The sequence below is a fragment of the Vulpes vulpes genome, chromosome 12, assembly GCF_048418805.1.
Source record: "Vulpes vulpes isolate BD-2025 chromosome 12, VulVul3, whole genome shotgun sequence".
NCBI classification, from domain to species: domain Eukaryota; kingdom Metazoa; phylum Chordata; class Mammalia; order Carnivora; family Canidae; genus Vulpes; species Vulpes vulpes.
The window spans coordinates 182303812-182328026 of NC_132791.1; the positions used below are offsets into that span (position 1 = coordinate 182303812).

The window sequence follows — 24215 nt, forward strand, 5'->3', positions numbered from 1 at the left end:
TTTGTTTATTTATTTATGAGAGAGGCAGAGACACAGGCAGAGGGAGAAGCAGGCTTCTTGCAGGGAGCCTGATGCAGGACTTGATCCCCAGACCAGGATCATGCCCTGAGCCGAAGGCAAATGCCCAACCGCTGAGCCACCCAGGCATCCCCGGTTCCTCAAAAAATTAAGTAACTGTTTTTTTTGCAGCCTGCATTCCACCAACAATGTAAGAGTGTTCCCCTTTCTCCGCATCCCAGCCAACATCTCATTTCCTGAGTGGTTAATTTAAATAAATAAATCTTTAAAGAAAAAAAAAACCCTGCCATGTCTGATCACTTTGTTTCTCTGATTAAGATTCCCAAAGGCCTCCCCACTGTGCTCTGTCAAGATTCCACCCAGTCTAATCACCTCTTACCTCTCCATTATATTCAAGAAATATTGAGGGCCAACCACATGTCAGATGCTATTTTGGGCATTGGGCATGCAGCAGTAAATCGAATAAACAAGGTCCTTACTTTCATGGAGTTTATAATTTAAAAAAGTAGATAAGTAAAAAAACAAGATAATTACAGACTATTAAAGGTGCTAAAATGAAAATAAAGTAACAAGATAGTCTCTGGGGGAGCCCATTTTTGATAGAATGGTCAGATGTTCTGAGGAAGCAACACTGAAGCTATGTCCTAAAGGTTGAAAAGGAGCCAATCATGGAAAAGTGGGGAGAAAGTATTTCAGGCAGAAGGAACAGCATGTACAAAGGTCCTGAGGTAAGTAACTTTTAGACACCAGAAACAAAAAAGTCAATGTGGCTGAAGCAGAACGAGTCAGTGAGAGAGAAATGAGGTAAGATTAGAGAAATAGGTGAGAGCCAGATCATATAGGGCTCTGCAGTCATAGAAAGTGGTCCTTTATTCCAGAAAAAAAAGAAAGCTACTAAAGAATTTTAAGCAGAGGAGGAACATAGACTGATTTATATTTTGTAATAATCCTTCTGGCTGCTGTGTGAATGAACCGTGGGCAGGAGGAATAAAAGTAAGGGACAAGAGAGGAGGCTGGTGCTGGGTCCAGAAAAGAGATGATGAGCTTGCCTAGGACCATAGGGGAAGATGGAGTAGAGTGGTCAGATTCTTGATAGAGCTTTGGGGTGAAGTCGACAAGACTTGATGATAGATTGATTTTGAGGATGAAGGAAAGGAGGAGATGCTGCTACTTATGGAAATAGAATCAGGTGCAGGAGGAATCAAGAGTTCCATCTGGATTGTGAAGTTGGAGCTAGCCAGACACAGATACACATTGGATTAGCCCTGATGTGCTCTGGTATTTGAAGACTGGGCAGAGGAGGAGGGACTAAGAAAGGTGAAAGGAAAACCAGACGATTGAAGTCCAAAAATGAAAGAGTTTCAGAAAAGACGAAATCATCAGCTGGGTCAAGGCTGCTGGGAGGCCATGAACAATGTGGTCAGAGAGATGTCCATTGAATTTGGCTGCTTGAGGTCTTTGGGAGCAAAGTTTCACTGGAAAATCAACCCAGAAACTAGATTAGATTAGACAGAAGAGTAAATAGAGGTGAGAAGCATGGATAGACAATTCTTTACAAGTTTTTCTTCATCAAGGGTGTAGCTACAGATGTGTGTGGAGTCATGTGAGGGTTTATTTTATTTCTAGATAGAATTTACTAGAACAGTGTCCTCCAAACTTTAGTCATTGAAGAATCATCTTTATTTCTGCCCCATCCTTACACCACGGGTGCTCTACATTTAAAATTAGTCTTAAAATTAATTCACTTTCAGGGTTGCCTGGATAGCTCAGCTGGTTAAGCGGCCGACTTCTTATTTCAGCTCAGGTCATGATCTTGGGGTCCTGAGATTGAGCCCCGAGTTGGGCTTCCCATTCAGCACAGATCTGCTTGAGATTCTCCCTCTTGCCCCAACTCCTGTCCCGGACATCACTAAATAAATAAATAAATAAATTTAAAAAATCAACTCACTTCTATTTTTTTCCTTTTTTAAAAGATTTTATTTATTTATTCATGAGAGACACAGGGAGAGAGGCAGACACACAGGCAGAGGGAGAAGCAGGCTCTATGCAAGGACCCCGACGTGGGACTCGATTCCAGGTGTCCAGGATCACACCCTGGGCCGAAGGCAGGTGCCAAACCGCTGAGCCACCGGGGCTGCCCTCACTTTTAATTTAAATTTGCTTGAAGCATTTATTCTAAAAAAGCAATATTACAACATCACATGAGAAACCAATACACACTTGCCATAAATAAAAAATCAGTTCAAAGAGAATTAAACAATATGAGGGTGACTGGCTCAGTCAGTGGAGCATGCAGCTCTTAATCTTGGGGTTGTGAGTTCGAACCCCACATTCTGTGTAGAATTTACTTCATAAAAAAAAGAAGAAAATGAAAAACATGTCATATATCCATTTCAGCTGGGTATTATTGCTCGCTGGGGGCTGAGCCTAGGACCGGTTCTGTTTAAAAAGGGAAATCAGTAAGTGTTAGACATTGAAGACATATCAACATCAAAGTGAGATTTTCTCCTTGGAGGACTGAAAGAGAATTCCAGGGAATTTTTTTTTTTTTTTTTTTTGGTCTATGTAATTTATTTATTTTTTAAGATTTTATTTATTCTCTCTAAGAGAGAGGCAGAGACATAGGCAGAGGGAGAAGCAGGCTCCATGCAGGGAGCCCGACGTGGGACTCGATCCCGGGACTCCAGGATCATGCCCTGGGCCGAAGGCAGATGCTCAACCACCGAGCCACCCAGGAGTCCCGGTCTATGTGATTTAAAACCACCTAATACCAGGACTATACTCTGAGAAATACTTCTTAGAACATTTCTTTTTTTTTTTTTTTGAACATTTCTTTTTTTAAAATTGAGAAATAGATTGTATTATATCAAAAAAAATTGAGAAATAAATTTTTTAAAAAAGATTTTATTTATTCATGAGAGACACAGAGAGAGAGGCAGAGACACAGGCAGAAAGAGAAGCAGGCTCCATGCAGGGAGCCTGATGTGGGACTCGATCCCAGGCCTCCAGGATCACACCCTGGGAGTCCAGTGTCAGCCTTTAAACATAACAAAGGGTGTGTCCTCATGGAATTAACAGTTTGCTGCTCATGATATCCCTGGTCCTAGCACAGTGCTAGTACATGATAGGTATTCTGTCTCTTCTTTTTTGGCTTATTTATATGTGGGTTTTGTTTTTTTTTTTAAGTTTTCTACACAGAGCATGTGTTATTTGTGAGTTAAAAACCCATCTTATCCGGGGCTCCTGGCTGGCTCAGTTGGTAGAGCATGCGACACTTGATCCCAGGCTTGTGAGTTTGAGTCCCACATTGGCTGTAGAGATTACTTAAAATTAAAATCTTAACAAAAGCAAAAACCAGTCTTATCCAAACTCCAATTTTCCAGAGTGTCTAACCCAGAACTTATCAATGAAAATCAGAAAGAACAACTTTAGGATCTCCCTTTGGGTGTAACACCCTGGCCTGAGAAGTGAGAAGGGTCCAAACAGGAGAATCCAGGAGCAGGTCTCCTGAGTCCCAGAGCCCAGGCCCCCACCTGCTAATCTGCATTTTGTCGGTCTTTGCTCTCACATCATCATACACAATAGTTAAGGACGCCAGAACCAATTCACTAAAACAGGGACAGCAAGACAAAACATCACCAATAAGTCTTTAAAAATTTAAAGAGCCTGATAAAATCCTCCATTTGGCATCTGCCACGGAAGGATATCGCCTCTGGCATGTGCCTCTGTTGTGTTGCCTTTTCCAGACACCTTCTGTACAAACACTCCTCCCCACGGTTTACCCTCAGCTGCTTTTAGGAGGGTGTCAGGGCCCTCTGCAGAGGAGTTGGGGGATTGAGAAACCCCTTATATTCAGTCAGGTGAACCTAATGAATTGATATTCTTCAAGCACGTTGAGGACCAAAGCCTGAGATCTGAAACTCTGGCAAGAATACAGCCAGCTGTGGGCATGGGTGGGCCCAAGCTGGGGGGCCCTGGAGCGCAGTACCAGGTGCTGTGCATACCGTGCTGAGCCTGCCTGTGATGAGACAGGTGTCAGGGCTGGCTGGAGAAGGCTAGCCCCCCACGCTACATGCAGGAAGGAAGAATTTGGAACCATTGTAATTAAATTAATTACAGGAATTTGAGGGACGAGGAAGATGAAAACATTCCCACCAAACCAAATTAACCAATGCTGGAGTTTCAGTGTTCGTTTTCTCCCAAAATGATGCAACCAGTGTCCTTTTTGTATAATAAGAAATAATAATACTGTGATTAAAGCAAAAATACTTGATTTCTACTTAGAAATCCATTCCCATCTTTACCTTCAAAGAGGCAAACACTCTGAGGTGGTTTATGTGCTCCTCCTTACATTTAAAAAATACTTTTACATAATCGTAATAGCCTGACAACTTGCTTTTTCTGTACAATCTTATTGTTAAGAACTGTCCAATTTGATATATATGATTTACTCCTTTTTAAAAAAATTTTATTTATTTATTCATTCAGAGAGATCGAAGAGAGAGGCAGAGACACAGGCAGAGGGAGAAGCAGGCTCCATGCAGGAAGCCCGATGTGGGACTCGATCCTGGGTCTCCAGGATCACACCCCGGGCTGCAGGCGGCACTAAATTTCTGCGCCACTGGGGCTGCCCATGATTTACTCCTTTACCACCTCCAGCACATACATGGACCACATTTTGTTGGCCAAAACTTAATAGCGTTCCTCTCTACCAGAAAGGATCTCAAGTCCACTCTGTATATCAACCCCTTGAATTCTTCACCTAGGACGAAATAAAGATAAATAAAATTTCTCATCATTAACACAACTGGTAAGTGGTAGGGTGTGGTTTGGGGCCCAATTCTAGGATGAAAGTTCAGGCTCTTACCCACTGTACCATCCAGCCTGCCTTTGGGTTGTTTCCCAAGTTTTGATCTTTCAGGCAAGTGGCCCCAGTATTGTATCAATTAGCTATTGCTGGGTAAACATAGTGGGTTAAAACAATAACAGTTGGCTATTTCTCATGATTCTGTGGGTTGACAAATGCATCTTCTGATCTTACCTGGACTCGCTCAGTAGCTGTGGTCAGCAGGCAGCTTGGCTAATTGGCCTATGATGGCCTCAATCTGGAGCTTCAGTTGGGATTTTTGGCCTTCTCTTTCCAGCTGGACTTCTTCAGAAGGTGGTGGAAATGTTCCAAGAGAGTGAGAGCAGAAGCTGTAAGTTCTTGGCAGCAGCCACTTCTGCTGCATTCTTTCTGTTCAAGAAAATCACAAGACCAGCTCTGATTCAAAGGGCGGGAAAATAGACCCCATCTTTGATGAGAGGGAATGCAAAGAATTTGTGGCCATCTTAAATCTACTAAAGTACTCATCCTTGTATACACCTCTGGTGTAAAGGAGGTGTGTGTCTCTAAAGTGTGTACCAAGAAGTAGAATTGCTGGAACTGAATTTTCCAACTTGGGTTTTTTAATTACTCAGTTTTTTTTATTGCAATATAATTCACATGCCATAAAATTCATCATCTTAAAGGGGTGAATTCAAGAGCTTTTAGGCTGTGCAACCATCATTCTTATTTAACTCCAGAACGTTTTCATTAACCCAAAAAGAACCCCCTAACTCAGTAATCAATCTCCATTTCTCTCCTCCTCAGCCCCTGGCAAACACCTGTAGATTTAACTTTTGTTTTGTTTTTAAAGATTTTATTTATTCACTCATAAGAGAGAGTGAGGCAGAGACACAGGCAGAGGGAGAAGCAGGCTCCCTGCAGGGAGCCTGATGTGGGGCTTGATCCCGGGTCTCCAGAATCAGGCCCTGGGCTGAAGGCAGCGCCAAACCGCTGAGCCACCAGGGCTGCCCAGATTTAACTATTTTGAACATTTCATATAAATGGAATCATACAATACATAGTGTTTTGTATCTGGGTTTTAAACTTAGCATAATGTTTTCAAGGTTCATGCACATGGTGGCATGTATCAGTACCTCATTCCTTTTTAATGGCTGAATAATATTCCACTGTATTGATTAACCACTTTTTGTTTATCCATTCATCAGCTGACGGATATTTATGTTGTTTCTACTTTTCAGTTCCTATGAATAATACTGCTATGAACATTCACGCACAACTTTTTGTACAAACACACATTCTCAGTTCTCTGGTATATATATTTTAGAGTTGGGTCATATGGTAATTCTATGTTTAACTTTTCAAGGAAGTACCATACTAGTTTCCACAGTGGCTGAACCATTTTACATTTCTACCAACAAATTCATGTGGTTTCTAATTTCTCCAAATCTTTGCCAACACTTGCTTCTTTCCATTTTAAAAAAGTATAGCCATTCTTCTAGTGGGTGTAAAGTGCTATTTCATCGTTGATTTTGATTTGCATTTCTCTAATGCCTAATGATGTCGAGAATTTTTTAGTGTTCTTATTGGCTATTTGCATGCCTTCCTTGGAGAAAAGTATACTGAAATCCTTTGTCCACTTTTAAAATGGGTTGTCTTCTTATTGTTGAGTTGTAAGAGTTCTTTATATATTCCAGATAGTAGACTAGTCAAATATATGATGTCCAAATATTTTTGTCCCATTCTGTGGGTTGTCTTTTCACTTTCTCAATAGCGTCCTTTAAAACACACAAGTTTTGGGACTCCTGGGTGGCTCAGAGGTTCAGTGTCTGCCTTTGGCTTGGGGCGTGATCCCAGAGTTCCGGGATCAAGTCCCATATCCGGCTTCCTGCATGCAGCCTGCTTCTCCCTCTGCCTGTCTCTGCCTCTCTCTCTCTCTCTCTCTCTCTCTCGGTCTCTCACGAATAAATAAATAAAACCTTTAAAAAATAAAACACGTTTTTATTTTTGATAAAGTCCAATATATCTACTTTTTCTTTGATTGCTCATGCTTTTAGTGTCATATCCAAGAAATCATTACCTAATCCCAGGTTATGAAAATTTACACCTATGTTTTCTTCTAAAAGTTTTATAGTTTTAGGGGTGCCTGGGCGGCTCAGTTGGTTGGGAATCTGCCTTCAGCTTAGGGCATGATCCCAAGGTCCTGGGATGGAGCCCCATGTCAGACTCCCTTCTTGGTGGGGAGCCCGCTTCTCCCTCTTCCCTGCTTGTGCTCTCTCTCTCTGTTTCAAATAAATAAATAAAATCTTAAAAAATATGTAAGTTTTATATTTTAGCATTTATATGAAAGTCTTTTTTTTTTTAAAGATTTTATTTATTCATGAGAGACACACAGAAAGAGAGGCAGAGACACAGGCAGAGGGAGAAGCAGGCTCTACGCAGGGAGCTCAATGTGGGACTCGATCCCTGGACTCCGAGATCACGCCCTGAGCCAAAGGCAGACACTCAACTGCTGAACCACCCAGGTGTCTCTACATGAAGGTCTTTGACACAGTTCTCGTTAATTCTTAAATATGGTGTGAGGTATGGTGATACAATTTAATTCATTTTTAAATATGGATATCCAAAGGAATGTCCAGCATCATTCCTTTGAATATCCAATACAGTTTGCCGAAAAAAACTGTTCTTTCCCTAGTGGGTAGTCTTGGGATCACTGTTGAAAATCAATTGGCTACCATGATAATATCAAACAATAAGAATAATAGCCAGCATCCTGGCCTTGTTCCTAGTTTGGAAATAATTCTATCATTTCACCTTTATGTATGATGTTTGATATGTGTATTATCAGAAACAAAAATTTCTCTTTAATTCGGGTTTACTAATGTTTAATCATAAATGATTATTGAATTTTATCACCTACTTTTTCCCGCAGTTATTGAGATGATCACATTTTTCTCCTTTAACCATACCATGTGGTGTATTACATTTATAGATTTTCTGTTGTTGAAATGCCTCTTCATTCCTGGGACAACCAATTGCAATTATTTTCTATTCTGAGTTCCTTTTCTAGCTCCCTGTCTTAGATTATGCTTTGGAGGGTCAATGTCATTTCCTGTTCTGGGTCCTCATCAAAAACTCCAGTTTCTTAGTTGGAATGTTCTCTTAGAGGCTTCCGGAAGCTTGGATTTGCTCATTAGTGATGTGGTGGGGGTGGCCAAGAGGCTCCAGGGCAGAGCCCAGTGCTTTGGGCTGTGTATTTGTCACAGAGGAGCCTGATGAAAGTCAGGTGCAGAGCATGTAGCAGCTTTCCAAAGTCACCTACTTTGGTCTTTAAGCAGCAGAGTCAAATTCTCTGTCCTTGTCTGTAAAGTTTATTCTGTCTCATAAACATTTTTCTGGTGAAAAGTATAACTTTTATCATTTCATGTTCTTTTTTTTTTTTTAAGATTTTATATTCATGAGAGACACAGAGAGAGAGAGAGGCAGAGACACAGGCAGAGGGAGGAGCAGGCTCCATGCCGATGTGGGACTTGATTCTGGGACCCCAGGATCATGCCCTGGGCCAAAGGCAGGCACTAAACCACTGAACCACCCAGGCATCCCTCATTGCATGTTCTGAACACTTCCTATAAGCCAGGCACTGTGCTCCATGATTTATTATATACATTATTAAAAATGATGTTAGCTATCATTGACTGATCCTTTAGCCAGGTGTAGGCACTGTGCTAATTGTTCTACAGCAGTATTTCATTTAATCCCCTTATCCTCCCTGTGGGGTAGGTATTATCATCTCTAATTTACAGAAGATGAAACTAAGGCCAAGAGAGGCTAACTCGCCAGTGGTCGTAAGACAGATTCAAGATTCAAATTCAGGTTTGTCTCATTGCAGAGCCTATGCCCTTAGCCACTGCTATACATGCTATGCATAATTAACTTTGTCAGCCCAAGCTCCCATGACCAGTATTAAGTACCGACAGCTCCGTGTGACCAGAGCGTGACCAAGCATTGCCAAGCGTGATTGGCTGGGGTCATTTGTGGTCTGATTGGTCTCAGTGTCAGGCCGTGATACATGCTCACATGAGGTGTTCTGCAGTAACAGACCCTTAGGGAACCTGTGGTGTGCTTTTCTTTTTCAGCTTTTAGGAAATAATAGCTTTATTTGTGATGCAATTAATCTACCATAAAATTTCCCAATCTAAAGTGCACAATTTTCTGTATATTCACAGACTTGAACAACCATCACCATAATCAAATTTAGAATATGTTCATCACCCCCAAAAATACACCCAGAAGCTCTTTATCCATTAGTAGTCTTCACTTCCTTCCAAACTTCTCACCACCGGGCAACCGATCTGCAGAATATGGATTTGCCTTTTCTGGATATTTCATCTAAATGGAATCATACTTTATGTATGATCGACTTATCCATGTTGTAGCATATACCAGTACTTTCTTATTCCTTTTTCTTTTCTTTTTTTTTTTTTAAGATTTTATTTATTTATTCATGAAAGGCACACACACACAGAGAGAGAGGCAGAGACACAGAAGAGAAGCAGGCTCCATGCAGGAAGCCCAATGTGGGACTTGATCCCAGGACTCCAGGATCATGCCCTGGGCCGAAGGCAGGCGCCAAATCGCTGAGCCACCCAGGGATCCCCCCTTTTTATTTTCAAGTAATATTCCATTGTATCGATATACCACATTTTGTTTTTCCATTCATCAGTTGATGGACATTTGGGCTGTTTCTACTTTTTGGCTATTGATCTCACAACCCTGAGATCACGACCTAAGCCAAAACCAAGAGCTGGTCACTTAACTGACTGTGCCACCCAGGAGCCCTGGAAGAGCTTCTTTATATAGCAAAGGCCAAGAACAGAAGCAGCATGGCTCCTTGAAGTCTGGGCTTGAAACTCCTGCTCCACTTCTCCTACATTCTGTTGGTCAAAGCAAATCACATGGCCAGCTGAGATTCAAGAGGTGGGGACAGGCTCCACAGCTTAATGGGAAGAGCAACAATGTCATACTGTAAAAGGCGTTTGTGAAATGATGTGAAGAATTATTGTGAACATCTTTGCAAATGATCTACTATGTAATGCATTACAGACTATATATATATATATTTTTTACAGATTATATTCTTGATAGGAAAGCACTTCTGTTTTGGCTACGCAGTGATGAAAACTGAATTGTCTGCTTACCATTTTATATATCTGATTAATGGAAGAGTTTTCCGTAGACTAATTTCTGCTTTTCTACATTTGAAATCTTCTCTCTCTACTACCATATACTTTTGATGTGGGTGCCATAGGATTTGTTCACGTTGCAAGAGGATCTTTGGGCTTGCAACTTCAGCGCACAACATTGGGTAGCAATGGTATTTCTGAAACCATTACTACACCAGGAAAGCTAGCAATAATTTAAGTATACATGGAAGTTACTACAAACCACATAAACATATCTCACTAAATTCAAACTAAATGTATCCCTAATTCAACTTCCTCTTACTGACTAAATTCCAAAAATGCCCAGGTCTTTGCCAATGCTACTCTACAGAAAGGAAAGTATAAGTGAAGGAAAATCAGAATGGAAAGGGATAGATAAATTGGATAATCACCAATTACAGTTAAAATATCTTATCTTTGTAAATTTTTTAAAACATATGACCACATGAACACACTGCTAAGGCCCTTGCCTAGGTCTTAGGAGAAGTTTGTGTTAGTGGGCCTGAACTCAAGTTTCATTAGTTTTTTGGCAAACACTTGTGGTAGATGGGATAGTAACTCTCCCCTGCCCCCAAAATTTTCACATTCTAATCCCTGGAACCTGTGAACACAGTATGTTACCTTTCAAGGCAAAAGAGACTTTGTAGATGTGATTAAATTGAGGATATTGAGAAGGTAAGATTATCCCGAATTATCTGGTCTGCCTAATGTAATCACAAGGGTCCTTATTTGTGGAAGAGTAAGGAGCAGAGATAGAGAAGATGGGGCACCTGGGTGACTCAGTTGGTTAAATGTCTGCCTTCAGCTCAGACCATGATCTTGGGGTCCTGGGATCGAGCCCCACATCAGGCCCTCTGCTCAAGGGGAAGCCTGCTTCTCCCTCTCCCTCTGCCTGCCACTCCCCCTGCTTGTGCTCTCTTTCTCTCTCTGTCAAATAAATAAAATCCTTTAAAAAATTTTTAAAAAGAGAAGGAGATGTGATGCCGTTTGAAGAAGACTCAATCAACCATTGTTGGCTTTGAAGATGGAAGGAAACCATGGCTGAGCTGAGGTAAAGGACAAGTTTATTGAGAGAAGAGAGATTAAGAAACCGAAAGATTTTTCTAAACAGCTTTATTGAGATATACTTCACACACCATATTATTCACCTGCTGAAAGTATATAATTTACTGGCTTTTAGTATATTTACAGAGTTGTACATTCATCACTAAAATCAATTTGAAAATTTCATTACTCTTAAAAGAAACCCATACCCCTTTACCATCAGTCCCTATTTATCCACATCCCCAGCCCTAGGCAAACAGTAATCCGATTTCTGTCTCTATGGATTTATCTCTTGGTATTTCATATCAATGGAATCTTATAATATGTGGTGTTTTCGGACTGGCTCCTTTCATTGAGCATATTTTCAAAGGTCATCCTCTTTGTTGACAATAGAATGCCTAAAAATTATGATTCTTGGTATCAGAGAGCAGGCCAGTGATCCAGAAATTAAAACCTTCAGGGAATGAGGAGTGACCCTGTGTCTGTAGATATCTGTCATAAAGAGGGGAAGAAGCTGTATGATCTAATGAAATGAGAGTCAAAGTCAGCTCAAATAAAGAGAGGTTTACTCTTTCCCTGGGGCATCCAGGGAAAGAAGATGATAAGGCTGGCTATTAGGAAACAGAACCAGAAAGTCAGGAACCAAGGTTGTGCTGTCAGAGTCACCAGGCACTATCATTTCTGTCTCTCCTCTTGGTGGCCCTTCCCTTGACCTCACCTGACCCAACATGGCCTCCATAGCTCCAACACTACCTGGCCTTTCCTTTCGTGCACACTAACTGACTTCATCTCTGGGTCCTAAATTTTTAGGACAGGGAGCTTGATTGGTTCAGCATGGCCTGAGAGTTGGTGTCTCCTTGCATCTGTTGTCTACCCTCCCTTCAATCAGCCATGACCTAGGTGGTGGAGTCATGAGACGCAACAACAGCTGAGACAGTGAGCTGAGATTCTCTCAGAACTAGATGTGGCTGAAGAGAAAAGGGGCAGCCTCACTGGCTCCCCCAGGAAGCACAAATACTGAAAAAGGAAGCAGGGCAGCTGTGCTCAGGGCAGCTGGCAAAGCTGAGGTGGACCTCAGTTCTCCATGCTGCCTGTGGATTGCCCCAGCCAAGGGAGTAGTTTCTGGCTATTCCACACCTCCCCATCTGTCCTGGTAATAAACCCTCATCGATCCCACAAGGACATCTGGGCAGGCAGAATTCTTCCTTGCTGTCCAAAAAAGCCTAACTAATATACTCTCCTTTCACAAACCAGTGCCAGGGAATTTGTTGAGACCTCTTTCTCATTTCACCAAAATTTCCAGGAGAGAGAAATTTTGTCAAAATAGGTCAGCTCCCACCACAAGCCTACTAAAGCTCCTGAGTTAATTCTCATGGTGAAGACAGAAAGAGAGGAAAATAAGAGCAAAGAAAAGGAGTCTCCAGGACTCTTGGAATTAAGGGGGGGCATGAGCTTAATTTTATTTTTTTAGAAAGTATTATGATAAAAAATATACAACTCCAGCTGATCTAGCTTTCCATGTAGAAGAAGGGAAATAGCCAACTTCAGTCCACCCTAGCCGTCATGTCCCAACTATAGGACAGAAGCAACTGAGATGTGTGAAGTTTGTAGTCCAGAGGCACAGGTTCACAAAAAGACTAAGATCTAATCACAGAACTATAGAACACTTCTCCCCCAACACCCCCCTGCCATATTACAGCCTATTTTTACGACAGTTCTTTTTACAGAGTACAACCTCCTCAGCTTTGCCAGAGGACATGTCCAGCTACAAAAAAAAAAAAAAAAAAAACCACTAAAAGGCAAAAATATAAGTTGAAGAGACAGAGCAAGCATCGGAACCAGACTCAAAGGGGTGTCTGGATGGCTCAGTTGGTTAGACACCTGCCTTTGGTTCAGCAGGGTCCCGGGCCCTGGGATCAAGCCCCACATTGGGAAAAGCTGAGCAGGGAGCCTCCTTCTCCCTCTCTCTGCTGCTCCCCTGTTTGTGCTCTCTTTCTTGCTTTCTCTATCAGAAAGAAAGAAAGAAAGAAAGAAAGAAAGAAAGAAAGAAAGAAAGAAAGAAAGAAAGTCTTAAAGAAAAAGAACCAGACTCAGATATGGCATGGATGTTGGAAGTATCAGACCAGGAATTTGTCGCAACTAAAATTAATATGCTAACAACTTTAATGGAAAAGTAGACAGCATGCAAAAAGAGATGACATAAGCAGAGAGCTAGAAATTCTAAGAAAGAATCAAAAAGAAATGTTAGAGATCAAAAACACTGTAGCAGAAATGAAGAAATGAGGAATGCCTTTTTTTTAAATTTTTTAATTTATTTGTGATAGTCACACAGAGAGAGAGAGAGAGAGGCAGAGACACAGGCAGAGGGAGAAGCAGGCTCCATGCACCGGGAGCCCGATGTGGGATTCGATCCCGGGTTTCCAGGATCGCGCCCTGGGCCAAAGGCAGGTGCCAAACTGCTGTGCCACCCAGGGATCCCTGAGGAATGCCTTTGGCGGCTTATTAGTAGACTGGACACAGCTGAGAAAAGACTCTCTGAGCTTGAAGATATTTCAGTAGAAGCTTCTAAATCTAAAAGAAAACATAAGGGTGCATGGGTGCCTCAGTCAGTTAAGCATTTGACTCTTGGTTTTAGACTGGGTCATGATCTTGGGATCATGAGGCTGAGCCCTGTGTTGGGCTCTGTGCTCAGCAGAGTCTACTTGGGATTTTCTCTCTCCCACCCTCTCCTCCTCTACCCTCCACTTCCCTCCAGCTCATGTGCTGTCAAACAAACAAACAAATAAATAAATAAATAAAATCTATTAGGAAAATATATTTTAAAATAAGGAAAATTATATAGATTAGAAGTCCAGATCTACATAAAGAAAGAAAGAGCATCAAAGAAGGAATAAGTGAATGTAAAATATAGAACACTTCTCTCCCAACACCTACCTGCCATATTACAGCCTATTTACAGTTTCTTTTACCTATTCTTTTTTTTTTTTTAAGATTTTATTTATTCATGAGAGACACACAAAGAGAGGAAGAGACTTAGGCACAAAGAGAAGCAGGCTCTCTGCAGGGAGCCTGATGCACTACTCAATCCCTGGACCCCAGGATCACGACCTGAGCCAAAGGCAGACAGATGCTCAACCACTGAGCCACCCAGGTGCCCCTCTTTTTCTTATTCTTAATTGATCTACATATGAGAGTTTGTTCAAAATAATAAATAGCAACAATGTATTTGTGTGTGTGTGTTTTAAGAATTTATTTATTTATTCTTGAGAGACACGGAGAGAGAGAGGCAGAGGGAGAGGCAGGTTCCATGCAGGAGCCCGACGTGGGGCTCAACCCCAGGTCTCCGGGATCATGCCCTGGGCTGAAGGCGGTGCTAAACCGCTGAGCCACCAGGCCTGCCCTATTTGTGTATGTTTATGTATATGCCAAATAAATAACATCAATGATACAAAGAACAAGAGAGAGAATTAAGATTATTTTGTTATGGGGGTTGGGCTAAATGGGTGATGGATATTAAGGAGGGCACTTGGGACACCTGGGTGGCTCAGAGGTTGAGAGTCTCTGTTTGGTCCAGGGCGTGATCCTTGAGTCCTGAGATGAGTCCTACATCGGGCTCCCTGCATGGAGTCTGCTTCTCCCTCTGCCTGTGTCTCTGCCTCTCTCTCTGTGTCTCTCGTGAATAAATAAATAAAATCTTTTTTTTTTAAAAAAAGAGGGCACTTGTTATGATGAGCACTGGATGTTGTATGTAAGTGATGAATCACTGCATTCTATTCTAGAAACCAATATTGCAGGGCACCTGAGTGGTTTAGTCAGTTAAATGTCTGCCTTCGGCTCAGATCATGATCCCAGGGTCCTGGGATAGAACTCTGCACTGGGGACCTTACTCAGCAGGGATCCTGCTTCTCTCTCTCCCTCTGCCTGCTGCTCCCCCTGCTTGTGCTCTCTTTCTTAGTCAAATATATAAATAAAATTTTTAAAAAAACCCAATATCAATATATAAATAAAATTAAATAAAATAAAACCCAATACATTGTATATCAACTACCTAAAATTTTGTAAAAAATAAGACTATGGGATCCCTGGGTGGCGCAGCGGTTTGGCGCCTGCCTTTGGCCCAGGGCGTGATCCTGGAGACCCGGGATCAAATCCCACATCGGGCTCCCGGTGCATGGAGCCTGCTTCTCCCTCTGCCTATGTCTCTGCCTCTCTCTCTCTCTGTGACTATCATAAATAAATAAAAAAAAAAAAATAAAATAAAATAAAATAAAAAAAATAAAAAATAAAAAATAAGACTAGTGATTTTTTTAAAAATATTGTCATTATTATAAGGTATTTGTACAACCTATAAAGCAGTATGGTGTTATTTGAAGGTCAACTTGGGGGATCCCTGGGTGGCGCAGCGGTTTGGCGCCTGCCTTTGGCCCAGGGCGCGATCCTGGAGACCCAGGATCGAATCCCACATCAGGCTCCCGGTGCATGGAGCCTGCTTCTCCTTCTGCCTATGTCTCTGCCTCTCTCTCTCTCTCTGTGACTATCATAATTAAATTAAAAAAAAAAAAAAAAAAAAAAAGAAGGTCAACTTGGATTAGGTATAAATGTGTATTACAAACTCAAGGGCAACTACTAAAAAAAAGTAAACTAATATGTCAAGAAAAGGGGATCCCTGGGTGGCTCAGCGGTTTGGCGCCTGCCTTCGGCCCAGGGGGTGATCTTAGAGTCTGGGGATTGAGTCCCACATCCGGCTTCCTGCATGAAGCCTGCTTCTCCCTCTGCCTCTCTCTCTCTCTCTCTCTTTCTCTCTCTCTCTGTGTGTCTCTCATGAATAAAAAATTAAATCTTTTTAAAAAATAATATGCCAAGAAAGGGGAGAAAATGAAATTATATAAAATGCTCAATAAAATCCACAAAGACAGAAAAAGAGTGGAAGACAAAAATAAGAACAAAGAACAAAGAGAGCGGGCAGCCCCAGTGGCCCAGCGGTTTGGCGCTGCCTTTGGCCCAGGGCGTGATCCCGAGATCCCGGGATCGAGTCCTATGTCGGGCTCCCTACATGGAGCCTGCTTCTCCCTCTGCCTGTGTCTCTGCCTCTGTCTCTCTGTGTGTCTATCATGAATAAATAAATAAAATCTTAAAAAAAAAAAGAACAAAGAGAGCAAATACAAAACAGTAGCAAATATGGCAGATATTACTCCAACTATATCAATAATTACTTGGAACATCAATGGGCTAAATGTACCAATTAAAAGTCAGATTGTTGGAGAGTATCATAAAACAAGATCCAACTATATATATCATCTATGGGAACCCTCCTTTAAATATAAAGACATATATAAATTAAAAGTAAATGGATGGCTGGGGTGCCTGGGTGGCTCAGTCCATTAAGCAACTGTCTTCAGCTTAGGTCATGATCTGAGGGATTGAGCCCCACACTGTCAGGCTCCCTGCTCAGTGGAAAATCTGCTTCTCCCTCTGCCCTCTCTTCCTCCTCCTCCTCTCTCTCACTCACTCTCTTTCTCAAATAAATAAAATCTTTTTTTCAAAAACCATTAAAAAAACGTACATGGATGGGGAAATATGTACTATGCTAATACTAATTAAAAGAAAGAGTAGCTATATTAACTTAAGACAGAGTAGACTTCAGAGCAAAAAAAAATATCCAGGGATGGTGTATCCACTCTGGAAGACAGTATGGAGATTTGTAGAAAAGTTAAAATAGAACTACTTTATGACCCAGCAATTATACTACTAGGTATTTATCCAAAGGATACAAAAAATACTCATTCAAAGGGGAATGTGCACCTCAATGTTTATAGCAGCACTATCAACAATAGCCAAATTATGGAAAGAGCCCAAATGTCCATCGACTGATGAATGGAAAAAGAAGTGGTATATATACACAGCAGAATATTACTCAGCCATCAAAAGAATGAAATCTTGCAATGATGTGAATGGAACTGGAATGTATTATGCTAAGTGAAATAAATCAATCAAGACAAATACCGTATGATTTCACTCATATGTGAAATTTAAGAAACAAAACAGATGAACACAGTAGAAGAGAAGGAAAAAGAAAACAAGATAAAAACTGAGAGGGAGGCAAACCATAAGAGACTGTTAACTATAGAGAACACACTGAGGGTTGCTGGAGGGGAGGAGAGTGGGGGGGATGGACTAAATGGGTGACGGGCACTAAGGAGGTATGTTTTGTGATGAGCACTGGGTGTTATAAGTAAGTGATAAATCACTAAATTTTAAAGATTTTATTTATTTATTTACAGAGTGTGCATGAGCGTGAGCGAGGGGAGGGTGAGGAAGGAGGAGAATCTTAGCAGACTCCACACTGAGCATGGAGCCCAATGCAGGGCTCAATCCCATGACCTTGAGATCATGACCTAAGCCAAAATTAAGAGTCAGATGAACTTTATGGTCAACTAATATTCGATAAAGGAGGAAAGACTACCATTGGAAGAAAGTCTCTTCAATAAATGGTGCTGGGAAAATTGGAATCCACATGCAGAAGAATGAAACTAGACCACTCTCTTTCACCATACACAAAGATAAACTCAAAATGGATGAAAGATCTAAATGTGAGAGAAGATTCCATCAAAATCCTAGAGGAGAACACAGGCAACACCCTTTTTGAACTCAGCCACAGTAACTTCTTGCAAGATACATCCACGAAGGCAAAAGAAACAAAAGCAAAAATGAACTATTGGGACTTCATCAAGATAAGAAGCTTTTGCACAGCAAAGGATACAGTCAACAAAACTAAAAGACAACCTACAGAATGGGAGAAGATATTTGCAAATGACCTATCAGATAGAGAGCTAGTTTCCAAGATCTATAAAGAACTTATTAAACTCAACAGCAAAGATACAAACAATCCAATCATGAAATGGGCAAAAGACATGAAGAGAAATCTCACAGAGGAAGACATGGACATGGCCAACATGCACATGAGAAAATGCTCTGCATCACTTGCCATCAGGGAAATACAAATCAAAACCACAATGAGATCCCACCTCACACCAGTGAGAATGGGGAAAATTAACAAGGCAGGAAACCACAAATGTTGGAGAGGATGTGGAGAAAAGGGAACCCTCTTACACTGTTGGTGGGAATGGGAACTGGTGCAGCCACTCTGGAAAACTGTGTGGAGGTTCCTCAAAGAGTTAAAAATAGAGCTGCCCTACGACCCAGCAATTCACTGTTGGGGATTTACCCCAAAGATACAGATGCAGTGAAACGCCGGGACACCTGCACCCCGATGTTGATAGCAACAATGTCCACAATAGCCAAACTGTGGAAGGAGCCTCGGTGTCCATCGAAAGATGAATGGATAGGGATCCCTGGGTGGCGCAGCGGTTTGGCGCCTGCCTTTGGCCCAGGGCGCGATCCTGGAGACCCGGGATTGAATCCCACGTCGGGCTCCCGGTGCATGGAGCCTGCTTCTCCCTCTGCCTGTGTCTCTGCCTCTCTCTCTCTCTCTCTGTGACTATCATAAATAAATAAAAATTTAAAAAAAAAAGAAAGATGAATGGATAAAGAAGATGTCGTCTATGTATACAATGGAATATTCCTCAGCCATTTGAAACGACAAATACCCACCATTTGCTTCAACGTGGATGGAACTGGAGGGTATTATGCTGAGTGAAGTAAGTCTATAGGAGAAGGACAAACATTATATGTTCTCATTCATTTGGGGAATATAAATAATAGTGAAAGGGAATATAAGGGAAGGGAGAAGAAATGTGTGGGAAATATCAGAAAGGGAGACAGAACATAAAGACTCCTAACTCTGGGAAATGAACTAGGGGCGGGGGGTGGGGGTGAATGGGTGACAGGCACTGAGGGGGGCACTTGACGGGATGAGCACTGGGTGTTATTCTGTATGTTGGCAAATTGAACACCAATAAAAAATAAATTTATTATTAAAAAAAAAGAGATGCCCAGGCAACTGAGCCAACCAGGTGCTCCATGATCACTAAATTCTACTCCTAAAACCAATACTATACTATATGTTCACTAACTTGAATTTAAATAAAATATTGGAAGGAAAGAAATACTACAACAAAACAAAACAAAAGTATTGGAGAAAACAAACACACAAGAAAAGCTGGCATTCTAGAATTCTATACCTACTGAATATTCCTGGAAAAAAATGAAGGCAAAATAAAAATATACGAAGATATTGAGATATACGAAGAATGAATTCATCACTAGTAAACCTGAACTACAAGAAATGTTAAAGAATATATTTTAGAAAAAAATTCATGGTTTTATGAACAAGCAACATTAATATATTGATTAAGACTGGAGAATCTGGGGACAGACTCCATTACTCTCTAACTGTGTGACTTTGGGCAAGTAACAACTTTATGTTTCATTTTTCTCATAAGTTGCAGATAATGATGGAATCTAACTTAAAGGGTGGTTGTGAAGATTAAATCATGTGATGTATGTGTTGCGTGTGTGTATATGCACACATGTGTGCACAACACTGGCATAATAAAAGTAATACAACTGTTAAAAAAAGTTTTCTTTTTTTAAAAGTTTTCAAGTATAAAGAGGCACTGCATAATGATAAAGGGGTCACTTCCTCAAGAAGAAAGAACAATCCTTATCATATAGATGTCTAACAACAGCATCAAAATATGTGAGGCAATAACTCATAAAGCTTCAGGGAGAAATAGATGAATCCAATATTATAGTTGAGGACTTCAACACTCCTCTAACAGAAGTGGACAGACCCAACAGTCAGAAAATCAGTCAGTACACAACTGAACTCAACATCACCATCCATCAACTGGTATAATGGACATCTATAGACCACTCTATCCAACGTCTATAGCATTATTAAGCTCACATGAAACATTCATCAAAGTGGGCTACATTCTGGACTGTAAAACACACCTTAACAAATTTAAAAGCATAGAAATCATACTATGTCTGCTTTCAGACCACATGGAATTAAAATGAGATATCAGCAACAAAGAGATAGCTGAAAAAGTCTCCAAGACTTGGGGATTAAACAACATATTTCTAGAGAACAAAGAAGAAGAGAAGTCAAAGAAGAAATCTCAAGATAAATTTAAAATATTTTGACTAAAATGCAAAAAAAAATATATTTTGACTAAATGAAAACACAACTTATCAAAATTTGTGGGATGGAGCAAATGTAATGCTTACAGGGATATTTATAGTATTGAATGATATATTAGAAAAGGAGAAAGATTTAAAACCAATCATAAAAAAAAAAACATTTAAGCTTCCATCCTAAGAAACTAGAAAAATAGGTACACCTGGATGGCTCAGCAGTTTAGTGTCTGCCTTTGGCTCAGGTCCTGATCCTGGGATCCGGGATCGAGTTCCACATCAGGCTCTCCGCGGGGAGCCTGCTTCTCCCTCTGCTTGAGTCTCTGTCTCTCTCTCTCTGTGTCTCTCATGAATGAATAAATAAAATCTTAAAAAAAAACCTAGAAAAATAAAAGATAATTTTAAATCCAATATAAGGAGAAGAGGGACGCCTGGATGGCTCAGTGGTTGGGCTCTGCTTTCTGCTCTGGGTGTGATCCTGGAGTTTGGGGATCGAGCTCCACATCAGGCTCCCTGAGGGGAGCCTGCTTCTCCCTCTGCCTGTGTCTCTGCCTCTCTTTCTGTGTGTCTCTCATGAATAAACAAATAAAATCTTTAAAAAAATAAAGAGAAGAAAAAAAACAATAAAAATGAGAGCAGAAATCATGACATTGCAAACAGGAAATTAAAAAGAAAATCAATAAAAGCAAAAGCTGTTTTTTTTTTTTTTTGATCAATAAAATCAATAAGCCTATAGCCAGGTTAACTAAGAAAAAGAGAGAGGGGGATCCCTGGGTGGCTCAGCAGTTTAGCACCTGCCTTTGGCCCAGGGCGTGATCCTGGAATCTCGGGATTGAGTCCCACGTCGGGCTCCCTGCAGGGAGCCTGCTTCTCCCTCTGCCTGTGTCTCTGTCTCTCTCTGTGTGTCTCTCATGAATAAATAAATAAAATCTTTAAAATAATAATAAATAAATGCATAAAAAGCACTTGACAAAATTCAACATCCATTAATGACAAAAATTCTCAGTAAACTAGAAATAGGGGTGAACTTCCTTAACTGCATAAATAGTATCTACAAAACTCCTGCGGTGGGACACCTGGGTGGCTCAGTGGTTGGGCACCTGCCTTTGGCTCAGGGCGTGATCCTGGGGTCCCGAGATCAAGTCCTGCATCGGGCTTCCTGCAAGGAGCCTGCTTCTCCCTCTGCCTATGTCTCTGCCTTTCTCTCTCAGTCTGTCTCTCATGAATAAATAAATCTTTTTTAAAAAATGACACCTGTAGCTAACATCTTAGTGGTAAGAAACTTAAAGCTTCACCGTTAAGATCATGAAAAAGGCAAGATGTCCCCTCCTACTATTTCTTTTCAACATCATACTGGAAGTCTTAACTAATGCAATAAGATGAGAAAAGGAAATAAAAAGGGTACAGATTGGGAAGAGAGAAATAAAACTGTGTTTCTTCACAGAGGACATGATCAAGCAGAAAATCAGAAAGAATCAACAAAAAACATCCTGGAACTACATGATTAATAGCAAGGCTGCAGGATATAAGGTTAATATATATATAATATATATATTATATATGTAAAAGATAGAAGAAGATATATATATATATATATAATATTTGCTTTCCTATGTATTGGCAATGAACAGGTAAAATTTGAAATGAAATACATAATACTATTTAAGTTAGCACTCCCCAAAATAAAATACTTAGATACAAATCTAGCAAAATATGTATAAGATCTGTATAAAGAAAACTACAACATTTTGATAAAAGAAATCAAAGAACTAAATAAATGAAGAGATATTCCATGTTCCTGGATAGGAAAACTCAATATTGTCAAAGGTGTCAGTTTTTCCCAACTTGATCTATAGATTCAATGCAGTCCCAATCAAAATCCCAGCAAGTCATACTTGTGGATACTGACAAACTGATTCTAAAGCTTATATGGAGGAGCAAAATGAGACAGAGAAACTGAAGGAGCCCCATCAAAGACTGCTTTTTTGGTGCCTCTATTCTTGCTAGGACCTACACCCCTGCTTTACACATGCCTGTTGGTAGAAATAATGCATGTCCTCCTTGTAGAGGTCAAGGAGCTAATGATTTCTTTGGAGTCTTCCAGCACAAGAGATAACATTTAAGGAGTGACTGGTCAAGGTCCTCATTTTCCAAGACCACATACTCACAAGACCCCCAGCTCCAGGGCCTAAGTGGCTTATGGAGGAGACCTAAACACTTTGATTTAACCATTCCTAGATACTTGAGAAGATACATCACTGGACCACAATCCTCAATAAAAACTCCAGATCCAGAGCAAAGACGAGGCTCTTTCCTTTCTGAGTCTTCTGGACACTCTGGCCCTATCTGGCCTCTCTATATATCTTTAATAATTTCTGCTCTCACTTCCTCTTGGCTTGGAATAGATTTCTATTCTGGGTGAAGCCAAGAACTTTTGGCTGGTCCTGGAGGAGCCCCTCTGGGTTTCAGACCCAACCAACCTGCATCAAAAAGACGCAGAAGAGTCAAGACAATAAGAAGAAGACCAAAGTTGGAGAATTGATACTATCTGATTTTAAGACTTAATATTCATATACAGTAATCAAGACAGTGTGATATCAGCAAAAGCATGGACAAATAAAGCAATAGAACAGAATAGAGAGCCCAGAAACAGACCCACATAAATATAGTCCATTGATCTTTGCCAAAGAAGGAAAGGCAACAACTGGTGCTGGGACAATTGGACCTCCACATGTAAAAAAAATAAAAATAAAAATGGATATAAACACAGGCTTTATTTATACCTTTCACCAGAATTAATTAAAAATGCATCACAGACCTAAGGGTAAAATGTAAAACTGTAAGACCCTCATAGAAGATAACACAGGAGGAAATCTGAATGACCTTGGGTTTGGCAATGACTTTTTAGATAGAACACCAAAGCCATGATCCATGAAAGAGTTGATAAACTAGACTTCATTAAAATTAAAAAGTTGTGCTCTGTGAAAAAGTCCTTGAAGAAAATGAAAAGACAAATCACAGACTGTATTTGCAAAAGGCATATCTGGTAAAGAACTGTTTACCCAAAATATACAAAAATTCAACAAGAAAAGACCTGAGAAGATATACTGATGGGAAATAAGCATATTAAAAGATGCTTCACATCCTGCCATCAGGAAAATGCAAAATTTTTTGTAAAGATTTTATTTATTTGAGAGAGAGTGTGTGTGTGTGTGTGTGTGTGTGAGAGAGAGAGAGAGAGAGAGAGAGAGAAAGTGGGGGGAGGAGCAGAGGGAGATGGAGAAGCCGACTCCCTGATGATCAAGCCCTGAGCCCAACGAAGGCAGATGCCTAATGGACTGAACCGCCAACACGTCCCAGAAATGCAAATTAAAACAACAAGATAACACTACACACCCATGAGAATGGCAGGAAGGCAGAATGCTGATAATATCAAATGCTGAAAAGGATGTGGAGTCGCAGAAGGAAGTCTCATTCATGTGGATGGAACGCTAACTGCAAGGGAGCATGGGAAGTGTAGCATTTAGCTTTCCTACATTTCCAACTAGAAGAGGGTGGAATGAGCCAGTTGGAGAAAGCCAATGTACTACGCCCTCCAGAGGTGACATCATATTACACTCCCGGCAGTACAGAATGTAGCAACTCTTTGAACTTTACCAATCTAACACATGAAAAACAGTACCTTATTGTTTCAATGGGCATTTAGCTCATTATGGGAGAGGTTGAGTGTCCTCTCTGATAAACCATCACAGTGTGCATCTCGGTGAATAGAATCCAATGCGAATGCTGCCCCCCCTGGAGTTGTGTAATATGGCTACATACCTTTTGGATTTCCTTTTGTGACTTCTCCATGTACTTTGCCCACATACTGGTTTTCTTTTTTCATAATATATTTAACCAGAAACACATGGGGCCTGAGCATGTGACATTTCAGTACCACAATTTTCCAAACCTAAACCTTACCTAGTATGATGGTTAATTTTGTGTCAACTTGAGCCCTCACATAG

The 24215-nt window shown here is 40.7% G+C and overlaps 1 long non-coding RNA gene across 1 annotated transcript in view; it reads right to left on the bottom strand.

Annotated features, from left to right (window-relative positions):
• Positions 1-5059: 5059 nt before the first annotated feature.
• LOC112929458 (uncharacterized) overlaps positions 5060-24215 on the bottom strand; it is a 47874-nt gene continuing 28718 nt past the window's right edge. Inside the window, exon 2 of the long non-coding RNA XR_003236936.2 lies at positions 5060-5254. This is a non-coding gene — a long non-coding RNA (uncharacterized lncRNA). The remainder of the gene's footprint in view (positions 5255-24215) is intronic.